Below are 10,000 nucleotides of genomic sequence, written 5' to 3'. Positions count from 1 at the left end.
GCTGTGAGTGCTGTCTCTCCAGGCTTAGCTTCACTCTTTGTTCGAGCCGGAAGCTAAGTACCCTTGTGACAACGGTAGCAGTGTGAGTTTCGCCTCTCCAGGCTTAGTTTCGCTCTTTGTTCGAGCCGGAAACTAAGCACCTTTGCGACGACGGTGAGCAGTGTGAGTTTTCGCCTCTCCAGGCTTAGTCTCGCTCTTTGTTCGAGCCGGAAACTAAGCACCTTTGTGACGACGGTGAGCAGTGTGAGTTTCGCCTCTCCAGGCTTTGCTTTGCTTGCTGCCCAAGCTGGAAGCTGTGAGTACCGCCTCTCCAGGCTTAGCTTCACTCTTTGTTTGAGCCGGAAGCTAAGTACCCTTGTGACGACGGTGAGCAGTGTGAGTTTCGCCTCTCCAGGCTTTGCTTTGCTTGCTGCCCAAGCTGGAAGCTGTGAGTACCGCCTCTCCAGGCTTAGCTTCACTCTTTGTTTGAGCCGGAAGCTAAGTACCCTTGTGACGACGGTGAGCAGTGTGTACCTCCTTTCCAGAGATAGCTTCGCTCATTGCTCGAGCCGGAAGCTGCATACCTCCGTGTTTGTGACAACGGGGTAGCGTGAATATCTCCTTTCCAGGGATTTGTGATGATTTTGTCTCCACAGTCCACGATGCTGCGTCGACGGTTGTTTTTGATTTTTGTGCCATTGAGGGCTGGATAACGCAGGGATCCGTCTAGGGGATGTGCAGTTACTCATAGGTTCTTGTGTCCCAACTTTCCATTGCGTAGTTGGTGCCCACTGGGGAATTTCTGATTCCTTAGGGGTGCAGACACGAAGATGCTTTTTCTGAGATGAGCAGTGCCTTATGATTGGCTGACGTCCTTTGGACGTTGGTGGAGTATCCCGGTTATCCTTATTCGGGTATCTCTTTTTGATTTTCTGATTTTTGCTGCCTCCGTGTAGGCTGTTATCCGCTGGGGATTCTGGATGTTGATTTTGTCTCCACAGTCCACGATGCTGCTTCGACGATTGTTTTTGATTTTTGTGCCACTGAGGGCTGGATAACGCAGGGATCCGTCTAGGGGATGTGCAGTCATTCACAGGTTTTTGTGCCCCAACTTGCATTGCTTAGTTGGTACCCATGGGGAATTTCTGACTCCTTGGGGTGTAGACACAGATGCTCTCTCTTTGAGTTGAGCGATGCCTTATGCTTGGCTGTCGTCCTTTCGACGTAAGTGGAGTATCCCGGTTGTCCTTATTCGGGTGTCTCTTTTGATTTTCTGATCTTTGTAGCCTCTGTGTAGGCTGTTATCCACTAGGGGATCCTGTCATTCATTTCTTGACTGGCCTCTTCTGTTAGGCAGATAATCTTGATGTTCGATGTTTGGCTGGGCGCCAAATTCCGCTTGGGGAATTTTATTAATCTTTTTGATTTTCTTCTCCTTTTGTAGGGATGCCTCTTGAGTAGGCGATCGTCCACTGGGGATTGATTTTGATTGGCCTCTTCTGTTAGGCGGATTTTCTCAATGTTCATTGTCTGGCTGATAGCCGAATTCCACTTGGGGAATAGTTTATTGATCTTTTGATTTTCTTCTCCTTTTGTAGGGATGCCTCTTGAGTAGGCGATCATCCACTGGGGATTCTGGATTTTGTCTCCACAGTCCACGATGCTGCTTCGACGATTGTTTTTGATTTCGTGCCGCTGAGGGCTGGATAACGCAGGGATCCGTCTAGGGGATGTGCAGTCATTCATAGGTTTTTGTGCCCCAACTTGCATTGCTTAGTTGGTACCCATGGGGAATTTCTAACTCCTTGGGGTGTAGACACATATGCTCTCTCTTTGAGTTGAGCAATGCCTTATGTTTGGCTGACGTCCTTTGGACGTTGGTGGAGTATCCCGGTTATCCTTATTCGGGTAACTCTTTTTAATTTTTGGATTTTGTTGCCTCTGTGTAGGCTGTTATCCGCCAGGGGATTTTGTCATTGGTTTTGATTAGCCTCTTCTGTTAGGCATATCACCTTGATGTTCAATGATTGGCTGAGAGCCAGATTCCACTTGGGGAATGATTATTGATCTTTTTATGTTTTTTCCTTTTGAAGGAGTGCCTCTTATGTAGGCGACTGGGGATTTGAAGTTCAGTGTTTGGCTGAGTGCCAGATTCCGCTTGGGGAATACTTATTGATATTTTTGATTTTTTCTCTTTTTGCAGGGATGCCTCTGAGTAGGCGATTGGGGAATGAGGGATCTTATGTATCCCAGAGTATTATTTAGGAAGCCTCTGCAGGCTTAGCCTCACTCAACACTTGAGTTGGAGAGCTATCTTCACTGAGGAAGTTTTAGTCCTTTGACTTGGATATTCTGCTCGGGAGATCGTACTTCCATTGGGAATTTTGTCGATTTTGCTTTGATAGTTCTCGCTGGGGATTTGTTTTGAGCGCGAGCTGAGGTTTCTCTGGGGGAGTATTATTTCTGCGAGCCTCTCCAGGCTCATTTATTCTGTACAGTTGGGAAGTATTATTTCTGCAAGCCTCTCCAGGCTTTAGTTATTCTGAGGGAGTATTATTTCTGCAAGCCTCTCCAGGCTCAGTTATGATGAAGGAGTATTATTTCGGCAAGCCTCTCCAGGCTCAATTATTTTAAGAGAGTATTATTTCGGCGAGCCTCTCCAGGCTCAATTATTCTGTATGGTCAGAGAGTATTGTTTCGGCGAGCCTCTCCAGGCTCAATTATTTTGAGAGAGTATTATTTCGGCGAGCCTCTCCAGGCTCAGTTATTCTGTGCAATCTTTTTGTTGGATTTTCTATATCCTTGCCTTTTTCATTTTCGGCTTTTTCTGTATTTTGCCTTTTCTTCTGATTTGGCTTTTTCTGTATTTTGCCTTTTTTATGTTTTTGGCTTTTGCTGTACAGAAATTAAAAGTGCTAAAGAAATTAAATTCAGTTATTATGAGAGAGTATTATTTCGGCGAGCCTCTCCAGGCTCAGTTATTCTTGAAGGAGTATTATTTCGACAAGCCTCTCCAGGCTCAGTTATTCTGTATGACGCTGTTGATTTTCTGAATCTTTGCATTTTGTTTGCTGCTGTCATACACAAGCAATTTTCTATTTTTCTATTTTATGCGGTTGCCTCATGATAAGGTCTTTGAATGTGCAACTAATGTGTGTGTGATGCACAAATGCAATACAATTTTTTATTTTTGTTCATTTATTTAGAAAAGTGAGTGGCTCTCCCTATCCTCTTCTTCTTGGAGGACTTTCCGTCATTGACGCGAGGGAGTATTTTTATGAGCCTTTATGCAGGAGATTTATGGATTTTATAGGAACCCCTCCAATTTTCTTTATTTGACCGATTATTAAGACAGTTTCGTACAATTTTTGAAACATCAATTTAGAGGCATAATCACATGGTCAAGAGAGAAAAGAAATGAATAGATATTTTTATTGATATTCACAAGTGTTTTTACAGAAAGATATACAGAAGGAAATTTCTGAAGAATGGTTGGCCAAGGTAGGTTATACATTTTTGGCTTAAACAATTATATCTGTAATTGTCGCTCTTCCCGTTCCCTTAATCGCTTCGGGTGAGATGCCTGAGCCAGGAGTGTAGATGCTGCAAGACGCTCGCTTCTAGAAGATAATCACTTGAACCGCCTTTTGGTTTTCGATTCAAGTGACCGTTGCTTGCTTTGCTTTTACATCTTATTCTTTTGCCCCTAACTTTTGCCTAGGACGTATCCTAGCGGGGATAATTTTGCCTTTGTTTTGCCTAGTACCCTTGTACTGGCGGGCTTTTTGTTTTGCCCTAACTTTTGCCTAGGATGCCCTTTTTCGGGTTTTCATCCTAGCGGGCTTATGCAAGCAACGTCTTCAAGCATAATACTTCTTTACCACGTCAGCGTTGACTGGGTATCGAAGTTCTTCTCCGTCCATGTCTGTGAGAATCAATGCTCCTCCGGAGAAGGCTCGCTTCACGACGTATGGTCCTTCGTAATTTGGGGCCCACTTTCCGATTTTGTCCTTTTGAGTTGGTAGCAATTTCTTCATCACCAGCTCTCCCTCATGGTAGATTCGAGGATGGACTTTCTTGTCGAAAGCCTTTTTGATCTTCCTTTGGTAGGCTTGACCATGGCATATGGCGTTCAGTCGTTTTTCTTCGATAAGGTTCAATTGGTCGTATCGACTTTGAACCCATTCTGCCTCGGAAAGTTTTGCTTCCATGATTACTCTCAGAGAAGGTATCTCGACTTCAACCGGCAGAACTGCCTCCATTCCATAAACAAGGGAGAATGGAGTAGCTCCTGTGGATGTACGTACTGAAGTCCTATAACCATGGAGAGCGAAGGGTAGCATCTCATGCCAGTCTTTGAATGAGACAACCATCTTTTGTACTATCTTCTTGATATTCTTATTGGCTGCCTCGACTGCCCCATTCATCTTTGGTCGATATGGGGAAGAGTTGTGATGCTGAATTTTGAACTCTTTGCACAGTTCTTCCACCATCTTATTGTTCAAATTGGATCCATTATCAGTGATGATTTTGTCGGGAATACCGTATCTGCATATGATATTCTTTCTGATGAAGGATGTTACCACCTTTCGGGTCACATGAGCATACGATGCCGCTTCTACCCATTTGGTGAAATAGTCAATGGCCACAAGGATGAACCTATGTCCATTGGATGCCTTTGGCTCGATGGGTCCAATAACATCCATGCCCCACATTGCGAATGGCCATGGTGAAGCCAACACATTGAGTGGCGTTGGTGGGACATGAATGTTGTCGGCGTATGCTTGACACTTGTGGCATTTCCGGACGTATTGGTAACAATCCCTTTCAATGGTCGACCAATAATATCCTGCTCTGAGGATTTTCTTAGTCATTGCAGGCCCGGGAATATGGGTACCGAAAACCCCCTCATGTATTTCTTTGATTACATTTTGAGCTTCGACTTGGTCTATGCACCTCAACAGGACCGAGTCATAATTCTTTTTGTAGAGGGTTCCTCCAATCAACAGAAATCCCATGGCCCTTCTTCGAATATGCTTTTTATCATTATCGCTAGCCATATCAGGATATTCCCCTTTTGACAGATATTGTTTGATGTCATGGAACCATGGATGATCATCAACAGCTTCATCTATCAGTAGGCAGAACGCTTGCTTATCGTGCCGCCGGATATTGATGATGGGCATTTCATGCTCCTTATCCAAGGCGAACATCGATGATAGTGTAGCAAGGGCGTCAGCGAACTGATTTTCCTCCCTTGGGATATATTCAAAGACGACATTTTGAAAGAATTGTGTCAAGTCTTTGATATGCTCAACATATGGTATCAGCTTAGGATTTCGGACTTCCCATTCACCTCGCAGTTGGTGGATGACTAAAGCCGAATCTCCAAATACTTTGAGCTTTAGGATACCATTGTTGATTGCTGCTTGGATTCCTAACGCGCAAGCCTCGTATTCGGCCATGTTATTTGTACAGTCGAAGTTGAGTCTTGCCGTTAAGGGGATATGCTTTCCTTGTGGGGAGATTAATACTGTTCCAATCCCCTGTCCAAGCATGTTGGAGGCTCCATCAAAATACATGGTCCACGTATCATCCTTAGGATCTTCATGTTGTAAATGCATTATATCCTCATCGGGGAAATCATCCTGAAGGGATTGATAGTCATTGGTCGGCCCGTGTGCTAGGTAATCAGCTAGGGTACTACCCTTGATGGCCTTTTGTGTGACATGTATGATGTCAAATTCTGATAATTGCACTTGCCATCGGGCAATCTTCCCAGTGATTATCGGTTTGTCGAACACGTACTTAATTGGGTCCATTTTGGAAACCAACCAAGTAGTATGCCTAATCATATACTGCCTGAGCCGTTGTGTTGCCCATGCTAACGCACAGCACGTCTTTTCTAGTGGCGTGTAGCGGGTTTCATAATCAAGGAACTTTTTGCTCAGGTAGTAGATGGCTTGTTCTTTCTTCTTTGTTTCATCTTGTTGTCCTAGCACAGCTCCCATGGACTCATCAAGTACCGTTAGATAGAGGATTAATGGTCTTCCCTCGACAGGTGGCACCAACACTGGTGGATTGGCCAAACACTGTTTGATCTTATCGAAAGCTTGTTGACAATTCTCATCCCAAGATTCGGAATGATTTTTGCGCAACAGCTTGAATATTGGCTTGCACGTGTCAGTCAACTGTGCGATGAACCTTGCGACGTAGTTCACCCTGCCGAGGAATCTTCTAATTTCTTTCTCAGTTTTAGGAGGAGGCATTTCCATTATTGCCTTTACTTTATCGGGGTCCACCTCTATGCCTTTTTCACTGACGATGAACCCGAGAAGCTTACCCGACCGAACTCCGAAAGTACACTTAGCCGGGTTTAGCTTAAGCTGATACTTACGAAGCCGATTGAATAATTTTCTCAAATATTGGATGTGGTCCATCTCGTCTTTTGACTTTGCGATCATGTCATCCACGTATACTTCAATTTCTTTGTGGATCATATCGTGGAATAGCGTCACCATCGCTCGTTGGTAGGTGGCACCCGCATTTTTAAGTCCAAAAGGCATCACCCTGTAGCAGAAAGTGCCCCAGGGTGTAATGAAAGAAGTTTTCTCGCGGTCTTCTATATTCATCTTGATTTGATTATACCCCGAGTATCCATCCATAAAGGAATAGAGTGTGTTTGTGGCGGTGTGATCCACAAGTGTATCGATGTGGGGCAAGGGAAAATCGTCCTTTGGACTGGCACGATTCAAATCCCTATAATCAACACACACTCTAACCTTCCCATTCTTTTTGATGACTGGCACAATGTTAGCCAGCCATTCGGGATACTGGGATACAACCAAGAATCCCGCGTCCAATTGTTTTTCTACCTCCTCCTTAATCTTTAAGGACCATTCGGGCTTGATTCGTCGAAGCTTTTGCTTAATGGGTCGAAACCCCTCTTTTAATGACAACTTGTGTTCGACGATGTTGGAGTCCAAACCGGGCATATCATGGTACGACCATGCAAATACGTCCTTGTATTCCCTCAATAGTTGGATCAATTGTGCTTTTATTTCATCACTGCTACGGGTCCCAATGTTGACCTCTTGCAACTTTTGACCCTGCCCCAAATTTACGGTCTCCAATTTCTCTTGATATGGTTGGAGTAGACGAGCTTCTTGATCTAGCAGTCTTTGCAGATCCGGAGAGATGGTCTCCTCATCACTGTCCAACCCAACCCATTCATCCTCGGCTTTCGGATCCCAGTCAGAACGAGCAATCACAGACATAATTATTTATTGGTTCTGTTTAGGTTTAGAGTTTATTAATATTAATGAGAGAGAGAGAATAGAACAAAATGAGAGAATAATGTGTGAAAGATGCCTCTTTATTGATATATGTATGTAAAACTGTACAAAACCCTTTATTTACATGAAAAGGTCCTCATGATCTCGGGTACTGATCATGAGTCCCTAAAAGAAAAAATATGGAGGGGCCCTATCATGGCTTGCCCTTCTCTCTACTCCTGCTGCGGTAGAGGATTCTTGCTTACGTCGGGCGCCGTCGAATCGAAAGTGACCCACCCAGCATCGATAAGGTCTTGGACCTTATACTTGAGAGCTCTGCAGTTCTCCGTTGAATGCCCTGGTGCCCCCGAATGGTATAGACATTTGTCTTGTGGATTGTACCAATCGGGGTAAGGTGGATTCACTTTCTTTGGTGGAATGTAAGCTATAAGACGCGCCTCTACTAGCTTCGGCAGGAGATCGCTATAAGTGGTCGGAAGTTTATCAAACTTCTTCACAGAGTTGTTTTGCGATTTGCCTGACTTCGAAGCGGAAGAAGATGGAGAAATGGTTACAGCGTTGACTCCTCCTTCTTTCTTCTTCCCGAAGGCCTTCTTAGCTTCATATGGTTGGGAAGGCTTAGCCAGCTTCCCACTTTTTAGTCCTTGTTCCACCCTTTCTCCAATGGTGATGATGTCCGAGAAGAGTGTCGTTGTGTTCCCTATCATTTTATCGTAATAGGGACCAGTCAACGAGTTGATGAATAAGGACACCGTCTCCTTATCCGACAGCGGGGGCTCTATCTGTGCCGCCAACTCCCTCCAACGTTGGGCGTACGCCTTGAAGGATTCATCGTTCTTTTTACTCAAGGCTTGAAGATCGGACCTATCGGGTGTTAGGTCGATGTTGTATTTATAGCGCTTGAGAAAGGCGTCGGCCAACTGCCTCCATGTATGTACTAGATTTCCATTTAGCTGCATATACCAGTTGAGTGCAGTTTCTGCCAAGCTTTCTTGAAAGCAGTGGATCAAGAGTTTTTCATTTGTGGCATATGCAGCCATCTTGCGACAGTACATGGTGAGATGACTTTTGGGGCAAGTCGATCCCACGTACTTTGGAAAATCCGGCACTTTAAATTTAGGAGGGAATTGAATGTCCCTCACTAAGCACATGTCGGCGGCATCTTTGATGTCAAAATCATGCCCCTCCATAGCCCTCAACCGATCCTCTAGGGCGTGGAATTGTTCTTTTGAAACCTCGGGCTCTTTGATTACAATTCCAGCCCCTATAGGTATAGCGTGTGGAGGATCTTCTTCATGCCCTTCCTCCTCTCCCTCATGATGGGACCCATGATCACTGTGATGAGATCCATGGATGTTGTGATGACGCATGAGTTCCATCATTTGCGCCATTTGGTCTTTAAGTTGTGAAAGCTCGGTTGTGAGCTTTTTGTTTTGCTCCTCCAATGCTTCCATTTTCTTGATCTTCTTTGCGCGTGTGAGGACAGAGAGATGACCAGCCACTTTCTAAAATGAATTTTTTTAATCTAATTAGTTTATTCATGAATACGCTCTTGACATGAGCTTGATAACCCTCCATTTTTAAGGCGCTGCCTTTTTAAAACAGAGTGTTACTACCCTCCTTGACTTATGATCTCTCCTCAACGGAGAATCTCGATAATTATGGGTCTCTTTTACTCATGTCAAGAGGTATTGGTGAACCTAGAATGCATGGTTTATGAGGATGCATGATATCTTTATTGGTAATGATGCACATGCTCCTCACTTTTATTATATTTTTACACATGGTCTTTCCTCTCATGTCATGGTATTTTCATGCATGGGGATTATTCTTAGACCTTATCACGAGGTTTATTTTTAATGCACAAACAATTGCACATAAGCATTTACACAAACAATTCACTCATCCACGAACAGTCACGAGCGAATCACGAGGTAGGGGTCTCCTGCAGAAAAGTGCATATTCAAGGAGGTTCTAACTGTTCTCACTTGGTCAAAGGCCCCCAAGGTGCCCCCATTATAGGGACCCAATTCCTCTCATCGTAGGTCGATGGAAAGCTCCAACGCACCGTCGGACTCAAGTTCATGGTTATCACCTTGAGTGATGTTTTCCGACAACGGTCTACGGGCACCTATAGACCCATTCGACAACCGGCCGTACTAACATCCACTCCCTATGGTTAATCACTCATGCCCCCGGGTATAGAGGGAACTGTTGTGTGCAAAGGTTTGTGTGCAGTTTTTATTTCAAACAATTGCGGAATTTAAACATACAACAGTTATTTAAAGCCATATAGATAAACATGTTATCATACAAGTGAGGGGCAATAAAGTAATTTTAACTATTATTTGTTAAAATAATCTGTCACTAAATGGGACTGACTCTCGAAGCTTCCCCAGTGAAGTCGCCATCTGTCGCCACCGGCCCAAACGGGCCTCGGCGGTCGCGAAGACGGTCGAGCTCGCTTTTATTTTAGTTTTGAAAATGTATTGGATTATTAGAACGACTTGTTCTCAAACTGAGACCTTGTCGATCTTATCCAATTTATTTATTAAATGTCTCACCAATCCATGTTAATCCCAAGCGGGACCCTCCATGGATTAGCGGTTTTCGTAAAAGGAGGGTTCATGGAGTCGCCACCAATGTTTTACTCAAAACATTGGAAAAAGGGATAAGGCAATCGATTCAAAAATCGACTTCGGCCATTACAACCAGAGTCGGGTAAG

This window comes from Cajanus cajan, chromosome 8 (genome assembly GCF_000230855.2).
Source record: "Cajanus cajan strain Asha chromosome 8, NIPB_CcT2T_4, whole genome shotgun sequence".
NCBI classification, from domain to species: domain Eukaryota; kingdom Viridiplantae; phylum Streptophyta; class Magnoliopsida; order Fabales; family Fabaceae; genus Cajanus; species Cajanus cajan.
This window is presented reverse-complemented; position numbering follows the sequence as displayed.